Source organism: Myotis yumanensis, unplaced genomic scaffold (assembly GCF_028538775.1).
Source record: "Myotis yumanensis isolate MYYU_CA2020_CCGP unplaced genomic scaffold, mMyoYum1.0.hap1 SCAF_2, whole genome shotgun sequence".
In the NCBI taxonomy this organism is placed as follows: Eukaryota; Metazoa; Chordata; class Mammalia; order Chiroptera; family Vespertilionidae; genus Myotis; species Myotis yumanensis.
In genome coordinates, this window is record NW_027223753.1 from 49088715 (window position 1) to 49113912 (window position 25198).

Below are 25198 nucleotides of genomic sequence, written 5' to 3' on the forward strand. Positions count from 1 at the left end.
ACACTATAAGATGAACTCTGTCATTAAGGCATAGAAGTTACGTTAATTATTATCTACCGTTTCCTCCGCCGGATCGTGATCTGGCAAGGATGTCCAATGTCCACAGTGCAGAGGAAGTAATTGCCTTTGGAGGAGGCACAGGTGGGATTAAAACAGTCAGGATCTGGGCCCTCTGCCCACTTTACACAGTGCTCAGGCCCTGGGCCACTGAGGCCAACGTGTAACTGGCCAGCAAGCATCTCTTCTTGCATTCCCCACCCCCCTCCCCTCAGACTCGCACACAAAAGGCCCAACACTGTGGTTCAGACACCCATACCTTGTATGTGCCAAAAGATCACAAAATGGGATACTTCATTTTTCTTCCTTCATCGCACCTTCTCGCAAGAAACATGCCCCTAGTCCCTTCAAACATGTCTGGACTTGGTAACTGCTTCGAGGAAAAGCAAAGTCTATCAAATTCCTGACCTGACCAGCAAAATGAACATAACATGTGGGCCCTCACAGTTAAAGCACTTGTTGTTTTGAGCCCTTCCATACCTAAATGTTTATATATTTCCAAAGGAAAAGTACTGAAGATACAAGGAATCCTCATGTTAGCTTCTTGCAGTTCTAATTCTCTATGTAAACTGATTAGAATTCTCCCTCTAATTGCAAACCTGTGGACTCATTCCTTTTTTAAAATAAAAGTTACTTGAGGGAAAACATGGAACATGAAGCCAAGTCATTTCAGGTCCAAACCTCATCAGCAACATCAATGCAATTTAAAGAATTTAGCACCCAAAAGGCAAACTTCCACTTCAGCCCACTGAGTTTTGTAAAATTTCAGAAATGTCTCCAGTTCGTCTCAAGGAGTGATATAAAATATTCCAGCAAGATGAAGTAATTCAAATTCATATATATATATATATATATATATATATATATATTAGAGAACTTTTGACAAAGAGGGTTGAGTCAAACAAAACAAATTGTGACACAACATCACTTAAACAAATGGGAAAGATGACACCAATTTAAATACACAGCACATTACTTACTATCAACAATTTGCTTATTAAGTTTTAGTCTCTTAAAACTCAAGAATTTCATAAAACAAGCTCATCAAATGGAATGTAGTGGGAAAGATTTCTGCTTGTAAGCCCCAAAGAAGAATTTCTATGGCTACTCTCAGGCCCAGGCTTTCTGGGCTAGAACCACTTCAATGGTTCTGCGGCTCTTGATGTGCTAGTCACCTACCAGACCACACATCCCAAGAGCTGGCTTTAAAACGACAGTCGTCACACTTCTCTCACAAATACTGACATCTCCTTTACCTAACAGAGCCTTTCTTTAAGTCTAATCCTCTATCTGGTGGTGGGTCCCTTGAGACCAAGCACCCCGTATTACATGGTTCTTTATCTCTTCCACATGCAATACACAAAGAATGAAGACATACTGATTTGACTTGTTACGAGTCAGGTGAATGGCCTTGGCAGGAAGCAACAGCCTTGCAAGTCTTCCTCATCATATATTAGGAAAGAGAAGGAACAGTATATTCCTGGGGCTAGACACAGGGCAGGACATCAATAAACATCCAATGAAATGATGGCCCAAAGACCTGGGGCAGTATTTTAGGTGACTGGTAAGGGCCTGAACCCAATGCATAAAAATCAGAATTTATGAGACAAATGGGGATCAATCCTGTCACATTACTAAAGGACTCCTTCAGATAATACTTTCCTGATGCACTGTCTAGAGAACAAAGAAGGGAAGTCAAAGAAACTCACAGTTTAGCTCTGATTCTGATTACATATCAAGTAGGAAACATAATAAAGATCTAAATTATGACATGACATTTTGCACAGCTCCTTGTATCTTCAGCATGGTCCTACTGGCACTTTCAAAGTCTAATGCTAGTGTGTATATTTTCCTCAACTGCACTTAGGAAAGAGAGGGTGATACAGACGCTGGTGTTAGGCTACCCGCTATCCTTGGTTTCCAAAGCACCTCCTTATCTGGCCTCTATCTTTGGTGGCACTTTGCCCCATGTATTAAGCACAGAGACAGGAAAGCCCAATTCTGATGCTGCAAGCTCTGGAAAGAAAGAAGTTCCCCTGGATGCCTCCATTGCTCAGATCTTCCTGTGCAGGTGAGGTAGTGCAAGTGGAGGAAAAGGGCTACTTCCCAAGGCTAATCCTCTTATGAATGGCACTGGGCATAGCATATACTTTCAAGCAAATCTTAGTAGCTAATACAACCATATTAGTGTATTTTATTTATTCGTGTACTTAATTCAGGTAATTAAACTTTCCTACCACTTAATGAGCCCAGAGATTAAACTCCTGAGAGAGATCACCGGGAACAGCATTGGGTTGACTGTGACCAAATATGAGTTTCGGAAGCTTGGAGCCGACCCTCCCAAAAGTTGTCCCTGGGATATTTTCAGCTGAGCATGAATTCTTTGGAACACTTGAATGCACAATATAAGTCAAAATAAATGACACATGCTTATGTTACATGTCAAAATTATGAGACTGACTTTACTAGATTGAGAAAATAAATGCATACAAGTCTGCTAAACAGCCACGTATAAACGCACGGTCCAGGCGATGACATACTGCTGGATGCCTGTGCCTTCATTTATAAATGAAAACAATCCCCAGCTAAATTCTGGGGAATCATACCTAAGTGCCACATGCAGAGGCTACCACATACTTGTCACTTCTGCTTTTACTCAATGTAGAAATCTGGCATTCTATTTCTAATGTGCTCAGTCTGGTACAATGATAATGCCATACAAAACCGTTTATGAAGTGCTTTCTCATATACCATCTATATTTGACAGGGCCAATGAATTTTATTTTAATTTTTACTTATGTGTTGAAACTTAAATTTAGCATGCAAATTTATATTATCAATAAATCAGATACTTTTGCGGGGAATTGGAAAAGTATCAGAATCCTTTTGTCTCCTGCGAATTCTTTATCTTAGTAGCCTTTGGTGCTTCCCTTCTTAATATTTAGTGTATTTGTACTTTTAATATTTCAAGCAATTCCACATGCTTTTTAAATGGAGGAAAGTACGGGTGTTTCCTCTCTGAAATACAACCCACTTAATGACGTTTTCTTAGAAGTAGATTAGACTTACACTTAAGAGATATGTCCAGTGAAAGACAGAAACCACAAGGTGACTAGAAGTTGGGTTCCTCACAGGGCTGCCTTTCAGAATCACCTTGGCAGCTCTTGCAACGCACCCAAGTCCAAACCTCACCCCAAAACCTCAGAATCAGGGTATCAGAGGTCAGTCCCAGGACAAGTACATTCTGAACCCGCTCCTGGCGATTTGCACATGCACTCTGGGGCAAGAGCCACGGGACTTGAACGCATCAGGATTGCTCAGGCACAATAAATACCCAGGTCTCTCTGACTGCTCTGCCGGAGTAAGCAGGGGACTTGGGCTAGTCACTTCTTTCTGAACTCCAGATTACTCACCCTGAACAAAGAACAACATAGATGCTCGGTGCCTCTTCTCTGCTTCTCCCTGAATGGTCCTCTCTTTCCTGCTCCTGGGAAATATTCAGACCGTTGGTTTAAGCTCTTAATGTTTGTATACTATCATAATGATCAAGGCAGGGGCTGTCACTAAAGTAAACCTGTAGGTGACACAAACATCTAGTGCCCTGAGAGAAGTATGGGCTGCTTCAGAAGACTCAGAAGACTTTAAACTGGGGACCAGCCCAAATAGGCAGGGCGTCTTTCCTCACCAAGTGGGTTCTAAAGCAATCAAGCATACAGGACAGAAAATAGTGTTTATGGTTGTTTAAAAATAAGCCGTGCCCACAAATACGGTAAGCTCTTTTTTAGCCAGAATGTTCTGGGAAAGGGTGTTAGAGCAAATTGAAATTTCTGGTTGAGTTACCATGTGCAAGGGCACACTGTTGCCAGTTTTCAAAGATAACAGCAAAATACACACATAACCCTGAGCGTAGCTGCTGGTTAAGAAGGCACTTCGGGACATTTCATCAGTCCAGATACAAGTTCATTTTTGTTCAGCACTGAGCCTGCTGGGCTGTCCCACCCTCTGGACTCTGTCCTTGCTCTCTGGGCTGTGCCCTCCCTGGACCCGTCTCTGACCATATGGCTCTGTGTCCTGGGCTGACAACTTTCTCTCTCTAAATCCTCTAAGTTCAGCTGTCCTTGAGGATTTTGCCCAAGTTCCTGTTTTTCCTCTCTGTCCTCCCTTTCATTCACCCCCAAGGGCTCGCAGAGGACTCTGACATTTATATCTGGCCCTGGCTGTCTAGGAGACCCTCCTGCCTCAAACTCGACAGCAGCTGGAACCCCCCCTCCTTGACCCAGGAGGCCCTTCTCTGGACTGGGCTTCTCAACCTCTCTGCTAATGAAACAACTTCTATCATAGTTCTGTCAACTCCAAACTTTAGTTCTGTTTCTGAGACCACCCCCTTGTTCCTTGATATCCAAAGAGGTTGTGACTAGTCCTACAGGTTCTACTGTCCCATCCGAACCTTACTCCCTGGTGCCTTTGTCATCAACCTCTGGGTCAGGCCCTCCCTTGATCTGTGCTGGGAGATGACCGCAACGGCCTTCATTTCCTTGGTATCCCTGTGCTCTCCCCCAACCCTGTCAATCTGTCACATTGCTGGCCATGGACCAGTAATCCTAGATAATGGCCAAAGCTCATTAAACAGACATGAGCACGCCTGCGCTGTTGGGGGGTGGCTGGGAAGGAGGGACCTGGAGCACGACCACCAGCACAGCTTCCCCTTCTCTCTCCCTGGTAGCAGCGCCGAGAGGATGCTCAGAGCCCCAGGGCTCCTGGAAACAATTGGAAACTCCTGCTCTGAGCCATCCTGGCTGCCACAGCCAGATATATCTTCTTAAAATTCACCTCTAATCATATGCTGCCCCTCAAAAATCAACTGTTGGTGGCGATGTATTCCCTTATTGCCATTCTAATCCCAGGTGTGTATCTGACAGAGAGGTGTACACATGTTCACCAGAACACATGCATTTCGATGTTCAGAGCAGCATCATTCATAACAGCCCCCAATGACCCACACAGAAGAATAACTCACGCAATGAAATACTCCACTGCAATGACAACGAACGAACTTCAAATACATGCAGCAATGTGGATGAACCTCACAAACATAAAGTTGAGTGAAAAAAGCCACACAAAAAAGTAAAAAAAGGAGTATATACCATAGGAGTTCATTAAGTACAAAAACAGGTGAAACTATGCTGTCAGGCATCAGGCTAGGGTTACTTTAGAAGGGGGAGGTGGCTGAGGGGGCACCAGGGGACTTTTCCCAGTGCTGGTGACATATATGCATGTGTGTTTAGCTTGTAAAAAAGTGATTACACTTATGATTTGGGTAAGGTGTTGTATGATATTATACTTCAATTAAAAGTCACAAAAACAGCCCTAGCCGGTTTGGCTCAGTGGCTAGATAGAACGTCAACCTGAGGACTGAAGGGTCTCGGGTTCGATTACGGTCAAGGACACATGCCCAGGTTGCACGCTTGATCACCAGTTGGGGCGTGCAGGCGGCAGCCGATCAATGATTCTCTTTCATCATTGATGTTTCAATTCTCTTCCCTCTCCCTTCCTCTCTGAAATTAATAAAAATATACTACACACACACACACACACACACACAGTCACAAAAACAAAACAAAACCACCAACTGCTCCCAAATAAGTGCAAATTTGGCCCAGAAGCCCTTTATAATGTGGCTGTAACATACCTTTTCAGTCTTCTCTCAACTATTTTTGTTTGTTTGTTTTGGGGGATTCTTTATCCCTTAAGGGTCCAGATACCTTCTGAGAGAAATTGTGAAATGCTGTGGGTATGTACCCTTTCTGGGGAGAGGGTCCAAAACATTAATCAAAGAGACCCGAAAAACTAAAGGGATAAAGAAAAATCATCCTACCTGCAGTAACTCAAATGGTTCCTGGAATTGAACTCTGGACTTGCTCTATGATTTTTCCCCAGAAAGCCCTGGTCCCTCCCAACTCCCGCAAGTGAGATTCCACCCTTGTTTCCAGGTCAAGTCAGGTTACCTCTTCTACCAAGTCCCTGCTGATCCTCCAACCGGAGACTACTCCCTGCCTTCCTCCCATAGCTATTTATCAGGGGTTGGCTCCTATCCTTTGGTAGGCCCTGAGCATATACAAATAAACAAACCCTCAAAGCACTTTCAATCCAGTAGAGGGAAAACAAGATGCACCCATAAATAACTTTGGGCAGAAAAGAAGCATAAAAGAAAGAGAGGTCAGTCCAAGAGGAGTTTAGAGGAGAGAATGATTCCTTTTGGCAGGGGGAAATCTGGGCAGGCTTCACGGAGGAGGTGGCACTGCACTGCAGGGCTTGTAGCTGGGAGGGGCGGGCATTCTAAACAGAGGGACAAAGGCTAGTGCCATGAAAGTCCTGGTGCTGTGCAGGGAAAGGCAGGTAGCTGGGTTCATCCAGAACAGAGACCATGAAGAAAAGCTTTGAAGGGGTGTGGGTTGGCATCAAAATGTTGGTCGCCAGGCTCAGAACTTTGAATTTTTAGGTTGCAGGCAACTGAGAACCACTGAAAAATGTTAAACAGGGAATGATTATGATCAGAAATGTGCCTTCTTGGAAAGTCAAACGGATGGAGATGATCTATCCCTCCTTTGCGGGTCTAAAACACACTGTTCTGCCTCTATGGCACTTAACTGCCTCTTGCTTATCTGTGTGCTTATCTTTTTGTGCTCCCCACCACCGCTGGGCTTGAGCTAATGAAAGACAAAAACGGTTTAAGTGCCAACATTCTGTCTTATGCACGGTGGCACTCAATAAATATTTACTTCAATGAAGGTGCAGTGTCTGCTTAAAATGGGTTTTGAACAAATGGGGAGAGTGGAAAGGTGAGAAAGAAAAAACACAGGGTGCAACATAAATGAGCTGGGCAGGTTCAGGTACTCCATTCTACCTTAAAATTCAGTGTCTCTGCCTAAATGTCCCCTGTGTTGAATGGCAGCCAGAGGAAAAATCGGCAGCCTTCAGTTACTTAACCGTTTGAGTCCCAAACAGCGCGATTGCGCTGCTGAGATTTTATGTCGAGAAAACCCAGCACATTTCGAACATTGTGGACAGCTGACAGTGCGTTACCGATTGTCGAAGTCGCGTGCTCAGATTTACTGATGCAAGTACATCACACAGCTCCTTTTAATTAATATCCGTTTGAGTCCCAAGCAGTGCAATTGCGCTGCTTGGTATTTCTCGACATAAAATAAAACAAGTGCTATCACGCTGTTTGGGTCTTTTCTTACTCATTTAGAGAAAGCGCGGTTGCGCTGTTTGGGATTCTTCGACAGTGTTTTTTCAATACCCCCTGGGACTCAAACGGTTAAGGTCCTGTCCCAGGAAGTATGTGTGAGGAGCGCTGTCCCAGCCTATGTTCTCAGCGAACACTCTCAGTTTCAGGGGCGCCCTCAGGATAAAGGGGCCATTATTTCAGAAGAGTCCGCTTAAATGCCGATGAGCACCCAGAACATGGAATCTGGGAGTCCAGCCTCACCTGGGGCGCTGTTTCCTGACTCCTGCTGGGATCTGGGAAGGTGGGGGAAAAAGACGGACTGTGCGACCTCTCAGGCCCTTGGGTTTCTTATCTACAAACATGGGATTTCTATGACAGCAAGTACTTCGCTGCAGAGAAGGTGGCTCTGCCTGCAAATGAGCAAAACTTCATCGGAGAGCAATCAGCTCAGGCACTGAGCAGCGGCCCCCTAGCTCAGTACCATCTACACTAATAAAAGGGCAATATGCTAACTAGACCGGGAGACCGGGTGTCCTTCCAGACAAAGCCATGGTGGCAGGGCCGAGGCAGAGGTGGTTAGGGACGAGCAGGCTGGCGGGGGGTGGGCAGTTGGGGGCGAGCAGGCCAGCGGGGGGGGGACAGTGGGGGCGAGCAGGCCGGCGGGGGGGACAGTGGGGGTGAGCAGGCTGGCGGGGGGGGGGGACAGTGGGGGCGAGCAGGCTGGCGGGGGGGGGGGGGCAGTGGGGGTGAGCAGGCAGGCAGCGGGGGCAGTTGGGGGTGATCAGGCAGAGGCAGTTAGGGGCGATCAGGCAGGCAGGCAGGTGAGTGGTTAGGAGCCAGCGGTCCCGGATTGCGAGAGGGATGTCCGGCTGCCAGACATCGGGCCTAAACTGGCAGTCAGACATCCATCCCCCAAGGGGTCCCCGAATGGAGAGGATGCAGGCTGGGCTGAGGGAACCCCCCCTCCGTGCACGAATTTTGTGCACCAGGCCACTAGTTAATAATAATGTCCACTGGGCCGGTTTCTCTTTGTACATCACCACCTCTTCCCTTTTGAAGCTCTTCCACTTCTATTATCACTCTTCAGAATCACCCTGTAATTAAATCACTTTGTACATCCAGTGCATGAGAAAACAGAGGCAGAAGGAAATCGGACGCCCTACCCAGGCCTCTCTGCACTGGGAAAGAACGCCAGTTCCCCACTTCCAGACAGGCTTTCCCCACTCCGCCTCACACTCTCTGATCTCTTCCGCCTTGGCAGGGCTCCAGGGTTTTGGGGAGGAACTTTCACGGGGGCCAGGACTCCGCAGAGGTGACCCAGTGATAACAACTGCCTTCACAACAGTTGTTCCCACTTGTGTTTGAGCTTAGGGTGGGCCCCTCCGCTTGGTCAGGGCCTGGGTGATTAAAGTGCTGTATCACGGCCAAGGGCAATACACGCAGAACCGAACCCCTGAGGATCGGAGCAGCCTGGGTGGCTTCCCTGAGGGAAGTCCTGGGAAAGCAAAAGCAAAACGTAGCACCGTTTGCAACTGCACAGGCCCAAAGCCGCACACTGCAAGGTCAGGCTGAGTGTGCGCTGTGCTGACTGCGACAAGAACTGGTCTGTTTTCTGGTCTGAGTTTCCTTCCTTCTCCCTGCAAAGCCTCCAGCTCAGTCAGGCAACACCCATTATTGGCCACTACTATTTAGTCTAGCCCTATTTTTGGAGCTAGATCGGGGTGTTAGCCTTTTATTATTTTCTTTTAAAAAAATAACAATAGGAATATGCTGAAAAAAAATTCAAACTATATTGCATGTGTCTAGAATAGAAGCTCTTCCCTTCTGGTTCCACTCCAAGGGGGTAACTACTGTTCATAGTCTTTTTCCTTCCTCCCGCCCCTTCTTTTGGCTGTCGCAAACACATACATCATACATGTGTACGTGGTTTTTTAAAATAAACATGATAATATTTACATATAGTTCTGCAAATTTCATTTTTCACCCAACAATAAATGTATCATGAGCAATCAGCTTTGCTCTTACAGGGGGTTGGCGCATTTTCTAATTTTACATTTTTATCTTGAGACATTTAACATTTATAGAATAAAACACACAAAGGGAATATAATTATGTAGGATTCATTTTAAAAATTAGTTAATTCCTGCAACTGCTTTCTTTCCCCCCAATCATCCTGGGAGTCTTTGCCAGACCAACCTCAGACCATGCAGGGAGGGGAGGAGCAAGACCACACAAGTGATATCTGCCTGTTGCAGGACATTCCAAGAGGTGGTTCAGGCCGGCTGGGTGCTGAGACACCAGGAGTACCTGGAAGCTGAGCCTGCAGAGCTGCAAGGCTCCTCCCCCAGCGCCCACTCCCCTGGGAGGATCTGTTCTGGACAGTGGCAGGTGATAAGGGGGAGAGGCAAGTTCAGTGGAAGTACAATGCTTTGCAACTGTTTCCCCTTCTGGAAATCCAGGGGCCCACGGTTTGCAAGGGCAGCTGCTTTGTTTAAACATAGGGAACTTGAGTTCCTTTCTCACCAGCACATTCTCTCTGCAGATTCTGCCTGGGCCACCCACAAGCGTGTGGCTAACCCTGATAGCTATCCCCTGTCCCAGGAGGAGAGTAAGCTAATCCTGACTCCAGGGCAGAGACCGAGCCCAGGTCTGAGCTGCTATCTGGACCAACCAGATGGTGAGAGGCCGAAAGAATCCAGAGCAGCTACAGAGAACACCTCGGAAAAGAGCAGGTCTCTGCCCTTAAGTCCGAGGGAGGGCAAGCTTCCTCAGCGATGTTTACTGAGCACCGTGAAACAGCATTTTGGTTGTGGCCAGACCCAAGAGGCAGCCAATGTTTTGATTCCCAGCACTTCTCTATGTGCACGACACTCTTCTAGGTGCTTCAGACACACTGACCAATACAGTTCTCCCAGGGGGAGAGCGCCGTTATAGTTCCCCATTACACGGATGGGGAAAGTGAGGCAGTGGAAGCTAAATAATTTACTAGGTAGTAGCAGATAGAGGGTTTAAATCCAGGGTCTTTGGCTCCAAAGCCCACACACTTAAGCAACAGGTTACATGCCTTCCTACGCTAGTGTGGTTTTTCTCAAGACGCATTACAACTGACGAGGTGTACTGTGCGTGGAAAAACAGTCCCATGGCACATGTATTTCGGAAAGCCCTAGTTCAAACAAAGATAGTGGGCTTCCTTCATGCAAGGCTTCTCAAGGTCTTTTTGCATTAAGATGCACTTACTGCAACAGGCATATGGCTTGTAGCATTTCCCCCAATTATTTGAACACAGATATGTTTTTCTAGAAACAGCTTGTGAGAACAATGCTCTGCTGGCCACACATTGAGTAAATGTGGGCAAAGGGAGTGGTTAGGAGTAGGGCTTAAGTTTTGGCTCTTGCCATTTAACTCATTTTGTAACTTTGGAAATTGCTTAACCTGAGACTCAATCTCTTCATCTGCAAAATGGGAACAATAGTCCCTGTACCTCAAGGAGCTGTTGTGAGAATTAAGTGCACATGTGACGTTCTTAAAATGGTGCTTGGCTCTAAGCATTCAATGAATGGGAGATGTAATAATGATTATCAAGAATCCTGAACAATTTAAGAACAAAGGAATTATGAGAATGCATTAAAAGAAGCAGAGAGTCCCGGTAAATATTAACACTCTGGAGTGAACTTCGCTGACAGTTCCTGTCAGAATAACATGAAGAAGTTTACAAAAAAGGAAATTCTAAAACACCATAAAGTGCATTACCATTCCAAGGGATGGAGAAACAAGGGGAAATATTTTTAAAAAGTAGCTCAGACAGAAAGTTTCTTTGGCCAAGAAGGTTTTCTGATTCAGTAACAGAAGCAGCCTGAGGACACCAGAGCCCATTTCCAGATCACCAACCCAAGCTGAGACTTCCTCCCCGAGGGACAGATCCAGGTGCTGGACCCACCGCGCTCAGGGAAAGGAGGGAGTTGCACACGGCTGACTTTTTATGGGGATAGATTCTCATACGTGAACTGAAAATGGCTTGGCATTAACAGGACGCCTTCCTGTTCCCATCTTACGGAGTGACTCACGCATCTGCCGTTTCACTTGCAGCCACTGTGGGAGAGCTGTGCAGGAACTGACTCCACAAAAGGCACCCCCTTCCTGCCTGATGCAGCAGCCCCCACCCCCCTTTCCGGTCATGCCTGCCAAACATGTGACAGTTGACAAAAGCAACTCCCCACCCTCCAAAAAACCCCCATAAAACATCAACAACAACACACGTCAAAATGTCAAGCCCTCCTCCCAGCTGCAGGAGAAGGCTGCTGCTCCCTGATGCAGAAGGGGAAGCTGACGGGACAACCCAGGGCTCCAGCACCCGGGGCACCTGAGGCAATTTGCTCTCAGTGGGCCAGAGTGGCTCTTAGTGCTGGACCAGCTTCCTGTTGTGCAACTATGTAAATGAACTTGTGCTTGGGCCAGGGCCAGCTGCAGTGTGGCAGGGATGTGTGAGTAATGGAGCCACTGGGGCAGCTTCAGCGAAACTTGCGCAGGCAGCCCACAGGCTCAGACTCCTGACGCCTGCCCCCGGGACAGGGGCCCCTCACGGGGCCACCTTCTCTGCCAGGGAAACGGTCCGTGTGGTAATGGACCGCCAACTTCCTGGCAAGCAGAGCCTGGGGAAGACAGGAGCCAGGAACATCGGGAGATAGGGAATGAGTTGGCGGGTAATTAAAACCTAGGGGACTGGACTCCAGGCTAGACTCAGGATGGTTTCTTTGGGTCCCTTCCAATCAGCCTCAGTTTCTTCATATGTAAGATGACGTGGTCTCATCTCTTTCCCCAAGGCCTTGTCTGGGCAGGCATCAAATGTGTGTGTGTGCCTTCTAATGTCCATGATAACCCTGGAGGGTAAGCAGCTCACTCCCCAGTTTGCAGATGCAAAAACTGAGGCTTGGAGGAGTGAGTTAGCATGGCCAAGGTCTGAACAGGTGCTGGCAAATTATCTACTGAAAATTAAAAATCTTACTTTCAGGGATCCTTCTTTTGTATTGTCAAATGGAATGTGCTTCAGGAATTGTACATGGGTTTCGAAATTAGCTAAAAGCAAAATTTAATTATAATTCTCACATCAAATCATTAGCATAAATAAATCACTAAAATAGTTCCACAGCCAAATATGAATGGTTTCTGTTCTAAGGCAACGCCTTGTTAATTGGTCTGAAGAAAGTTGGTTCTGAAAGACAGAACAGGCCTCTGGGTGGTGGAAAGAGCTTTGGGCCCAGGTTAAGGAGACCTAGGGTCAGTCCAAGCCCAATCGTTAATTAGCTGCATAATTAAGCAAATCCCTTAATCCCGCTCCGTTTCCCTTTCTGTATCATAGAGCAAGGGGCCCAGATTAGATCCATGTCTGTCACCCATTTCCTTATGAAGACTCTTCTGAATGTACAAGCACGCACTAAACTCTCTGCCCTCCAAAGACAGTTGTTCTTTGGGAACCTCCTGTTACAAAAATACACAATGACAAAATATTAACAGAAATGTTGTTCTCTTTTATTTTATTAACGGCAACATCTCCATATACTTGAACAAGAGCGCTGACGTTCAAGGCCTTACTTATTCAGGTTACAGTCGATGTGCGGCCCCTAGGGACGTTCTCTCAGCCTTGGCAATACCCTGTCTGCTCCCCTTACCACCCTCTGTCCACACACTTTGAACTTTTCCATTAAATGGCTTCAAGCTCTGATTTTACCATATGCCAATCATTTCTTAAGAAACTACATACCAGGTTTCTATTTTTTGTTTGGAATAATAAAGCCACTTTTCAGTTAATGATTTTTGTTTTGCACTAAACCACATTCATCATGCAACAGCTGAATAGCCACAGATTAACTGACACATCAGACACAGACCGAACGGTCGTGCTGGGCACACAGAGGTGAATACCACCGGCGTGGTCACTGTCCACACAGCGCTCGCCCTGGTCCACGCCAAGTCTTTCCCATGATCCTGAGCCCTCTCTCTGGTTACCTCCAGCCTCCACCTCCCCTTGGAGCTCTGGCTTCTAATATCCATCCGCCTGCTTAACACTCCACTTGGCTGTCTCTGAAACACACCTCAGTGCTCACTCCGGCAGAGAAGATACAGAGAAGACTGGCATGGCCCCTGTGCAAGGATGACACGCAAATTCGTGAAATGTTCCATATTTTAAAAAATTAAAATAAAAAGTAAAACACACCTCAAGCTTAACATGTGTAAACCACCTCCAATTCTTCCCCCCATGTCGGCCAAAATCTTTCCTCCCTTGGCATTCCCCATTTCTAAAATGGCAACACCACACGCCCAAATGCTCAGGCCCCACATACTTGGAGTCATTTTGATTCCTTTCTTCCTCTTAACCCCAGAGGTAGCTCTGCTGGCACCACCTACAAAAACACATCCTGAACCGAGGCTTCTATATAGCAACTCCCTGCTCCTAGCGTGGTCCAGGCCACCCTCATCTCTCTCCTAGACTCCTGCGATGGCCTTTTAGTTGGCCTTTCCCATTTCTCTCCCTCTGCCCTACAGTTTATTTCACAATCAGCAGCTGGAGGGAAGCTTTCTAAATCCAATCTGATCACATTATTCTTTTTTTCTCAAATTCTTCAGTGGTTTCCCATCATTCCTAGAATAATTCCAAGTTCCTTACATGGTTTATGAGACCTTAGATCTGGCCTGTGGCCACTACTCCAGTCTTGTCTCCCACTCTCCTAATTCTTGTGGTCTACTAGCTTTCCCATAAATGCGCAAGGCCTACTCCCGCCACAGGGCCTTAGCATATGCTGTTCCCCTGCCTGGAATGCTCTTTTCTTAGCTATGTGCATGGGTTACCCTCTTTGTTTTTTCCGTTTTCTGCTCACATCACCTTCCCAGGAAGGCCTTTCACGCTACCTTACCTGTCACTTTGTTTCCTCTAACTTTGCTTCATTTCCTTCTGAACATGGATCACTCCCTGACATATTCTATGTGTTTTTTGTCTGCCGCTGCCCCAGAAATACCATCTCTTCCATTGTGTTTGGCTTTTCACCAGTTCCAGGCTCAGAAGACCACCTTAATTCCAGTCTCTGCTGGAGAACAGAGCGAGTCCTTACAACCTTCTTTGTATCTACTGACCACCAACGCCCGGCAGCTTTTCCATGCAGGGGCAAGATCGCAATACAACCTAAGTTTACTGGGCACCCATCGCATGCCAGGCCCCACGTGAAGCTCCAGGGATACGGCAGGGAGGCAAGGCCAACCTTATAAAGGTGATAAAACTTGTTATGGGTGTTGTATGGGCATGTGTGCTCCATGCCAGGTAATCTCAGAGCAGAGGGGCTCTGGCTGGCCCAGGGCACCAGGGCTGGCCTTTTGGAAATGGTGTTCAAGGCCTATGACTTCCAAGGAAGAGCCTGCTTCAGAGTTGTCTACTTGGAAAGTTAGAGATTTACTCCTCATGTCCCTCCCATTACTGAGGCAGATGAGCCCCGGGGGTGAGGGAGGGAAGTGTGTTTCCACTCCGGCAGGCTAGAGCAAACCAGAGCTGGGCTCGAACAGACACAGTGAGGCCACATATTCAGAGACCAAAGGACATGCTTAATCTGAGTCTAATGTGGCCGTGAAGGCCCCTGTGAAACCAAACTGCTGTGGGCTTGTCAGTAGTCACAACTCTTTTAAAACCACTTTTCAATACTTTTCAAAGAGAAAAAAATGTTCATATATTTAAAAAAAATATTTTTTTATTGCCCTGGCCGGCTTGGGTCAGTGGATAGAGCGTTGGCCTGCGGACCGATGGGTCCCAGGTTTGATTCCGGCCAGGGGCACATACCTGGGTTGTGGGTTCGATCCCCGGTGGGGGGTGTGCGGGAGGCGGCCGATCGGTGATTCTCTCTCATCGTTGATGTTTCTCTCTCTCTCTCCTTCTCCCTCCCTCTCTGAAATCAATAAAGAAATATATTTAAAATATATATATATATATATTTTTTTGATTGATTTTGAAGAGGGATGAGAGAGAATCATTGATTGGCTGTCTCCTTCATGCCCCCTACTGGGGGTTGAGCCCACAACTCAGGCATGTGCCCAGGAATCAAACTGTGACCTCCTGGCTCATAGGTCGATGCTCAACCACTGAGCCACTAGGCTGGGCAAAAAAACGTTCATATCTTTTGAACCAATAATCCCAACCCAGGGTATTTATCCTTAGGAAAAAAATCCAAAGTAAAAGGCATATGTATAGAGATATTCACTGTGGCATATTGATTAAAATATTTAAAATGAAGAAAATAAAAATTTACAACATGTAGAAATGGATAAATTACAGCATGTCAGCCAGATGGAGAATCCTATGCCACTTGAAAGTATATGTTATGGAGGTTGTACTGCTATATTAAAATATTTAAGTTATTACATTAAATAAAAAGTTTTACCCATGCTGTTCTAAGCTACATAAAAATTATACATGCAAATGGACAGAGTGGTCAGAACATAGAAAGCAAAGTTAATTTGCTAAATAGGACTATAAATATTCTTTTGTTATTATTGTTTTGAGTGAGAAAAACCTATATACAGTGGGGCCTTGACTTACGAGTGTCCCGACTAACGAGTTTTTCGAGATACGAGCCGTCTCTTGGCCGACTTTTTGCTTTGAGTTGCGAGCTAAAATTCGGGTTATGAGCCAGCTTCAGATACCCCACCACTAGATGGCACAGCGAACATCACAGTGAACGCTACAACATCAGTCCAGCATCACGTGTCTCACTCGTTCACTTTATGATTTGACATACGAGTAATTTGAGTTACAAGCTCCGTCACGGAATGAATTAAACTCGTAAGTCAAGGCCCCACTGTATATATAAAAGCCTAAGCGACCGTTATGACCAGTTGACCAAACAATCTGTGGACCAGTCACTCTGATGTGCACTGACCACCAGGGGACAGATGCTCAATGCAGGAGCTGCCCTCTGGAGGTCAGTGTACTCCCACAGCCAATCTCCGTGGTCCCTCCCCCCCAGCCAGCTAGGTGGTCGGTGTGCTCCCACAGCCAACCTCCTGCTCCCCCTTCCGGCCGGCCCCAAGTGGGACTGAGTGAGATGGTCCTGATCGCCAGCCAGGCCAAGGGACCCCACCCGTGCACGAATTCATGCACTGGGGCTCTAGTAAGAATATAACACATAAACAAATATAATTAAGTTTTCTGTAGTTCTTTTTCACCTACCTAGAGCAAGGGTCTGCAAGTTACAGCCTATGGGCCAAATCCTGTCTTCAGTCATATTATTGGCAAATAAAGTTTTATTGAAACATAGAATGCCCACTTGCTTATGTATTATCCACTTTGCTGGCAGAACTGAGTAGTTGTGACAGAGCCTGTATGGTTCAAACAGCCTATAATAGTTACCAGCTGGCTCTCAGAGAGAAGTGTGCCAACCTCTGAATTAGAGTCAAGAAAGCTCCTGACTTCACTCAGAAGTCCACCTCATCTATAACCTAAATAGTAGTCCATGAATAAATAGGAAATCACCTGTTTTATACTTTCATCCACTAGCTCTTTTTTTTTCCAAATGATGATTTTCTTGTGATTATTTAAAAATATATGTCTTTTTATTCATTTCAGAAGAGGAAGGAAGAGGGGAGAGAGAGATAGAAACATCAATGATGAGAGCGAATCATTGATCAGCTGCCTCCTGCATGCCCCCTACTAGGGATTAAGCGTGCAACTGGACATGTGCCCTGACTGGGAATCAAATCATGATCTCCTAGTTCATGGATTTACGCTCTACCACTAAGCCACACCAGCCGGGCCATCCACTAGTTTTTAAAAGAAATTTTTTTTTAAACAAATGACTCCTTCAAATACATCTCCATGTTGTTTATTTCCACTTCAACTTGGGTATGTAAGTCATTCATTAATCATATAGCTTAGCTAATTTGACCTCAGTTCATTTTTATAAAATATACTAGAGGCCCAATGCACAAAAATCCATGCAAGAATGGGCCTTCCTTCCCCTGGTTGCTGGCACCGCCTTTGCTCCTGTTGGAGCAGCCTTTCTGCCTTCCCACGCTGCCCAGAGGCCCCGCCCCCGGCCACTCAGCGCCTCGTATGCAAATTAACCCGCCATCTTTGTTGGGTTAATTTGCATGCTTACTCCTGATTGGCTGGTGGGCGTTGCGATGGTACAGTCACTTTGCATCTTTCTCTTTTATTAGTGTAGATAGTGGGGAAAGGAGACAGAGAAATACTTCTTAAAGAGTAGTTCTGAGAATTAAAAAGCATTTCTTACAATTTACATTTTTTTGATTTGCTTTTTAAAGCTTCTTTGACCTTTGGGAAGAATAAACAAATGAGAGTTCCTGGCTATTTGACTGATTGCACACCTGGACTTTAAGGTCATGATCTTCTTGTATAATGTCATTGACAAGTATAGCCAACATGAACTTTTCTTTCAAGCTGTTCTTAAAGTTCCTGGAAGAAAGTTCACCATATCCTAAACCAAAGTCCCTACCAAGTTACCTGGCACCCGTTTCCTTTGTTTGCAAAGAGGGACAAAATTTCAGCCTCTGCTTTAGGTCCAAGAGCGCAATCTCAGATTTTGGAGGAGCTGGCCACCAAAGTTACAAATCACTCCTCCATTCCAGCATTCTTAGAGTTTACAACAATTAGAATAGCTGTTTGACATTGGAATACATTATTGAGAAAATGTCTAAGGGCAAACTCTAAAATCCATCAAGGAAGCAAAATCTAAGTCAAAAGTCACAAACTGGCAGCTGGTAGGTAGAAGCTGGCCTACAGGCTTGTTTTACTTGGCCCGCAGAGAATTATTTAGACAACAACAACAAATGAAGCCAACATTTAGAAATTGGGCTTTTTCACTTAAAAGTCCAGGTTTCTGGCTTCTTTCCAGAGGCACACTCCCTTGAGGCTGCCGATCCCAGGTGGACCAGCCTCACTCACAGCTCTGCTGTCCTGGCCTGGGTCCTCGAGCATCCGAGTCCGACCCCAGGGTAAGCCATCTTTGGGAAAGTTGTTCCAATGTTTCAGGCAGGTGATGGGACCAATGATAAGTTTAGGTATTAAAAACCTCAAAGTCCTGCCCGACCTGTGTGGCTCAGTGGTTGAGTGTTGACCTATGAACCAGGAGGTCAAGGTTTGATTCCTGGTCAGAGCACATGCCCAGGGTGCAGGCTCAATCCCCAGTGAGGGGCATGCAGGAGGCAGCCGATGGACGATTATCTCTCATCAGTGATGTTTCTATCTCTCTCTCCCTCTCCCTTCCTCTTTAAGTCAAATATATATATATAAAAGAACTCCCAAATTCCTGAGACTGAACTTCAGTTCTTTTTCCTTTTCCACCTAGAGGCAGCATGAATGAGGGGGAACTAGGCAGAGAGAGTCTCCCATAGCCTTTCAGGAATGCCTTGAAGAAGGGAGTCACCAAAGGGACTCATCCACAGCAACGTGCATGAATACACTGCCACCAAGATACGTGTTATCCTCATGACCCCAGTCTCTGCCATTTCCCCGCCTTCTACAACCACCACATGTTTAATCATTTACATAGATACGTGCTGGGCATCTTCTGAAGACAAGCCACTATTACAATATGTTCACGAAAGAATTCAGGAATTCTCTGATCCCAAGAATTTGACAAACTGAGCTGGGAAGCAAACTCCCACACAGAGCAAAGAGGAGAGACAGCCCCTCACTCTGTGCCAGGCACCGAGCACAGAGCTTCCATCCCCACCATGGCTCTCTGAGGCCAGTGTGACTATTATCTCAACAGAGGAATACAAAGAATGGTCAGTGGGGCCCAAATGATAGGAAGAGTCCAAAGAAGATGAAGAAAACTAGTGCAGAACAGTGTGTTCAAAGTGACACATATTACCTCAAAAAAGAAACAGCAAATTATACCCTCTGATGGGTCTCTGCATCAAAATGCGATTTTCCAGTCTTTGGAACAGAAAGTGACTTTTGGTGGTACTAGTACACAGTCATACATTCTTTATTTTAATAATAACTAATGTTTATCTTAATGTTTATTAGGAGACGATAATGACATACTAGACCAATGGTTTTAAGGATGGCATTGTTTGAGAAATGGCTAAATTAACAAATGGGTTCATTTGAAATAGATTTAAAGAAAAACAATAAACATGTATTAGATGGCAAGTTGGTACCATAAATATTCTGATGATGGCATGTAGAACGCTGGTGTTTTACTCATTAGAAGAGTAAAGATACAGGAACAAAAGTCTCTGATTGTTTATTATAAAACTCTCAGTAACACTGGGTTTGCTAACAATAGTGTCTCTGGGTGGAGCGTTATCACCAAGTCACCTTCCCGGAATCTGAAGTAAGGAAGGAGTGGGAAGCTGGGTGAAAACAAAATGCCCTCTAGTATTTTAGGAATTTAAATCTTGGATTCTCAGCATCAAGGTTTAGTACGCATTGTACCTCGTACCCGAAGCAGAAGCAAGGTTCTTCTTGCCATTGTCAGCCCGGGGTAGGTAAAACAACATCACAGCCCAGTTAAATGAAACAAAATGCAACGCATGCTTGTTAGTAAGTAATAAAAACTGCACCTAATTCCACGGCACCAATGTGTCCTGTATTTGCTGCAGATACAGCCTAAAGCAGTGATGGCGAACCTATGACACGCGTGTCAGAGGTGACACGCGAACTCATTTTTTTGGTTGATTTTTCTTTGTTAAATGGCATTTAGATATATAAAATAAATATCAGAAATATACATCTTTGTTTTACTATGGTTGCAAAGATCAAAAAATTTCTATTATGTGACACGGCACCAGAGTTAAGTTAGGGTTTTTCAAAATGCTGACACGCCGAGCTCAAAAGGTTCGCCATCGCTGGCCTCAAGCAACAGGACAGGAGTGAAACCTGGATAGGGCCGGGTTAGATAAGGAGGAGGCCCTTTGGAGAGGAGGACCCTTTGCACAGTGGGTGAGGCCCCACGGTGAGCGGACAGTTTAGGTTTACTCGCCTGCCTTGGTGTAAATTTGCTCCTTAACCTTGTCCCACATGCACAAAGAAGCCCTATTTAAATTTGACATATATTTTTAAAGCTTCAGCAAACTCAAAAGGGCGAGTAATAAAGGCTGCTGTAATGCTTAAGCTATTTCTATATTTCTGCTCATCAGTAAACGGAGTCTTTTTGTCTCTGGAAATAGGAGCTAAGTTATGAGGCAGGGCATGTCTGCGTCAGAAATGTCCAAACCTGTAGAGAATTTTTATAAAAATTTGTTTGAGCCAAACAGGATACACCTGGAAGTGAGACCTCAACAGACTGAGAAAAATGTGTCAGAGAGTAACCGTTTGCAGTTTCTTTTATGCATGTGAGATGAAGGAGACCTGCAAGGAAGACTACATGAAAGTGGGAGGAATCAGCTTGCAGGCCAGTCAAGATGGTGGCTCTCCTGGGGGTGGTTACGGTGTGTTTCCTAGGTGTGCTAACCTGATGCACAGAAACACTGGGCTTGCTTAAGGCGACGATAAACCTTTTACTACAGACTTTATATGCCCGGGGTGTGACTATCCACCGTGAGGTGCCTAGTTAGGAATTTATGATCAGATCTCCCTGTGAGGTTACTTTCCATTGAACCCCCTTTTTTCCATCAAGCCTTTTTTTTTTTCAAAGGGATTGGTCCCTAAGAGACTTGGGAACATCAGTCGGATGCTAAATAATTTTCTGAAGATGGAGAAAAGGGGACTGATATGTAGACTACTGAAAATGGTCAATCTTAATAATAATAATATAAACTAATATAATAATAAGCCACTTTGGGTATGTGAGAGAGGGGTGGGAGAGACAGAAGGAGGGAGGCAGAAAGAAAAGGAAGGAGAGAGATGGGGAGAGGAAGAGAGAAAGAGAATTCTCAAAGGCACTGCTTTAGAATGATGATAATACTGACAATAAGAAACAGTATTAACTGGGTTCTTACTATATAGCAGGCACTGTGCTGAGGGCTATGCAAGGACCACTTTATCTTTCCTCACACTAACCCTATCATCCCCACTTCAAAGTAAGGCGTGAAAAAATTAAGTAAATTGGAGCTAGCAAATCAGTGCTGGGATCAGTAGACTGACTCCAAACCTTTGCTTTTAGACGCTGGTCTCTCAGTTGCCTTCTAAGCAAGATGGTTCCAGGCTCAGCAGCAGAGATGTGTGACTCCCGACTGCTTGCTATAAGTGAGCCCGAGCCTGAGCTGCGACTCTCAGGGAGTCCGAGGAAAGACAGAGGCTACCGGTGGGTGGTGTTCTTCGCTGTGTCCCACACCATCGGGCACCTCTCTAAATCACTGGCTTTCAGTATATAAAGAACATTCATGAGAAGGGGTGCCGATTCGTAGTCTCTGGAGAGAGCCCACATATCTTTATGTAAACAGATAGGAACAGGAACGGGTCCAGAATCAAGAATGTATAACCACGGAGCTGCTAGGAGGACGCAGGTGTCTTTGTGACGGGCTATGTAAACGCTATCCATTTCATCCTCCTCACTGTAACCCTACAACATGTGCATTGGGCCCGTGTTAGAGATGGGAAGAGTGAGGCCCAGAGGACTTCAATCATTTGTGCCAAAGCACACACCTAGGAAGGGGCCTTTTGAACCCGGGCCTCTCTAGCTTCGAACCCTCTCTCCTCGCATATCATCAAGGGCGTATGTCAGCCCATTTAAAACACCGGCCAGCGTGGTGCCTGGGCTGGACCAGCTCAGCCACTTACCAGCTGTGTGACTGAGGGCCAATCACTCCTGTTCTCCGTGCCTCCTTCCTCACCCATAAGGTAGGAATATAATAGTACCTTTCCTCTCAGGTTATATTGAAGAACGCAGAAGTTAATATTTGTAAACTGTTTACGCACATACGTGTTTGTGAAATAAATACAAACTTTGTCTCACAGAGGCTTTTACAGGCAGCTGACAAACCAAGCGCTAGTGGATACATTATCAATGGAAAATGCATCTAATCAGCTCCCGCAGAGGCCAACAGAGCAAGCCCACCACCAGCACTGGCCGTGGGACCCAGGAGGCTTCGCTCTGAACTTCTGAACTGAAGGATACACTACGAACCAAGTCCCAGGCGTTAGTCCCAGATCCAATGTGAATTAGCTGCGTGACTTGGAGAAGGCATTTCATCGTCTGGGCCTCGGTTCCTCCCACGTTAAAAGCTGCCAGGTCCCAGCGTGACCAGGTGGCATGGCACAGGGAAGGAGAGGACAGACAGACATGGGGTCCAAGTGCCCTGAGTTCTGGTTCCACAGGAATTTTATGACTTTCGACAAATGGCTTCATTTCTTTGAATTTCTATTTCCTCCTATTCTCTAAACTGAAGAAAATGCTCCCCCCCACTCCCAATCTCACAGGGTTTGGGGCAAATAAGGAAGCGCATCTGAGAAACCCTTGGCAGAGACAGATCTGTATGAGCATCTCCCGTTTCTGGGTAACAGGTGTGCACTTAGTAAATCTTAGCACAGTCTTATTTACTTGTCTTTCTGTCCTCCTAGAATCTAAGGTCCTCAAAGGCAGGGCATCTCTGTCTATATTCCTGCACTTGATAAAAAAGTAAGTACTTAAGAAAAATCTATTGATTGAATTTGTGGGAAGTAGGAATACGCGAACCAATGAATAAATGACTTTGAAGTTGCATAAGAAGCCACCCCCCCAACAAAAAAAACAAAAAAAACAAAACCACCCTGACCTAAAGATTTTAATTAATGTCCAAAGTACTGAGAAACAGAAGGGAAGATATGCAGGTATAAAGTTCTTCTGTATTACCCGCCTCCTCTAAATTCTTTTCTCTGGGGAGGTGGTTTGGGTGGGGAATGGCGAGTTCAGATACTATAAAGTGGTTAAATTAACATACTCAGCAGGTACACCAACTTTCCAGAGCTGAATACCAACTGAGATAATTAAAGGCCAGAGCCTTTGCCTTTTTTAAAATCGACTCCCCTATAAACTACCTGCTGACAAAGGCATAATTAAGTTGACTCTTGTAAGAAACAGAAGACAACTTTTCTCCTCCATTCTTAATTAAAAATGTAAGTCCCCACTTTGCCCCCAAGCTCAATGAGCACTCAAATTCACTAGAACTGAAAGGAACTACACTTTTGGGGGTTTTTCTTTTCTTTTTAAAATGAAGCCTGCAATACCCTTTCTTCCCAGTTACCAATCCGTCAGAGGCTCAGACGTCGCTGTTGCTGGAAAAAGCAACTGGAGGGAGGCAGCTACCCAGGCCGGGAGGTGGCCACACCAGCTCCGGGCGGAGGGATGGAGGCATGCCCAGGAGCCTCCCCCATCACTGTTCATCTGTGTGGCCTAAAATAAAATCTGCAATTTTTAAATGCTTGTTCTAAAAATAGGGAGTTTGGCTGAAACCCACCAGTTGGTGTTTTGATTTTTAAATTATGTACCGGTAAGCGATCCAGGGAGGTTGCAATTTTATTTTGATGTCAAGGTTCTAAAACATTTGTTCTCTTTGAATGTGGGGAAAGGTGAAAGGAGATAAAAGGAAGGTGGGTGATGCTGATGATGCAGAAGGCTTAACTTCCAGTTTGAAAGCAAAAGGCAGCTAGACATCCCTAAAACAAATAGCATATTTTAAAAGTCTTATTTTGGGGGCAAGGGGGAGAGGGAAGAGCCAGGGGCTAAAACTTACTCAAAATGGAAGAGAAACTGGTAAGTTTCAACTACTCATATCTTTCCTGATGTCGTTTCTGGAACCAACTCCTAATGGGCAGCTTTAAAAGCATTAAGAATTTTCTGAGTGTTGGGTGGTCCAAGACTTGGTCTTTGAGATAAGAATTTTAAAGTCTCCATAATCAGAATGCATTTCAAGAAAGATGTGCTATTATAGCATCTTAATGAATGAAGATTAATTTCACATGACATAGGGGCTATTTTTAAAAAGTTCTCGAATAATGGGAGTGGGGGGAGTGGGAAGTGTTATAAGAAGCTATGGGCTTTTGGACAAAAACACTGAAGTACCTTAAATACTTGATTTCCCTCGTGAATTTTAGCAATGCAATCTTCAGCTGATCACTAGAGATTTGGAATGTCGTGTGCGTGTGTGGGTAGCATCATGTGTGAACCATGGGAGCCACCGTTTCCCCCCCCTCTCCCCGGAACAAACACCCACAAACCGATGGGATGCTCTGAAGGTTAAATTGGTTAGTTTAGTTGTCCAGGAATGTACGCTATGCAAACAATGTCGGCTCCCTGTGCCAAGGCACAGATACTGTGGGACTTGAGGCTGCTGGCCACGAGCAGAAGGATGGTGGAGCATGTAGTTCTACTCACTGGGGCAAAGTGGGAACTCTCAGAGAGTGGTTGTGACGTGTCAGCATGCTAATCTGCCAAGGACAAATCATTACAAAACTTGCTATATTAGAACCAGAGACTGTTAGTCTGCGTAGGGGAGGAGGGGAGGGGGGAAGAGGAGGGCAGGAATAAAGATCCCTCCTTTTAGGGATGAAAAAAGGGGAGAGAACCTACAAAGTGGACTACAGTTCACTTTTAAAAGGATTCTTCTTCAAAATGGTTCTTTTAAAGAGGGAAATCCTGGGTATTTAAGAGTTTGGTTAAAGATCAGACAAAAAATACCCTGGCTTTTCAAATGCTGGTGGCAGAAAGGCTAACGTGTTAGGAGGCAGGCTGCCCATCAAAGATCAATTCCATAGGAAGGTCAGAGAAGCACAGGAAGGAACCTGTGGGCTTCTGGGAAGAGGCAGTTTGCTTTACAAAAATCTGCTTTATGCATTTTTTTTTTCCCTTCAGAGAAACACAGGGGATGTGGGATCTTCAATCAAGACAGAAACAAGGGGAGAGGAAGGGAACAGGGGTCTGGGGCAGCTAGGAGAGAAGGCCCGCAGTGTCTCCCTGGATGGCAGGTGGTTTATTTGCACCCTCTAGG

The 25198-nt window shown here is 45.5% G+C and overlaps 1 protein-coding gene and 1 non-coding gene across 3 annotated transcripts in view; one reads left to right on the plus strand and one right to left on the minus strand.

The window, feature by feature from the left end:
- The window catches only part of GNG12 (G protein subunit gamma 12), a 120300-nt gene that overhangs the window by 19330 nt on the left and 75772 nt on the right, over positions 1-25198 (minus strand). Inside the window, exon 3 of one of the 2 annotated variants that reach the window (XM_070405350.1) lies at positions 3471-3544. The exons of the other annotated variant lie outside the window; for it this stretch is intronic. The gene's annotated coding sequence lies outside the window, so the exon portion shown is untranslated. The remainder of the gene's footprint in view (positions 1-3470; positions 3545-25198) is intronic. 2 annotated transcript variants of the gene reach the window in all.
- Positions 13366-13471, plus strand: LOC139004593 (U6 spliceosomal RNA). Its single transcript, XR_011470463.1, has one exon. It is a non-coding gene; the product is annotated as a U6 spliceosomal RNA (small nuclear RNA).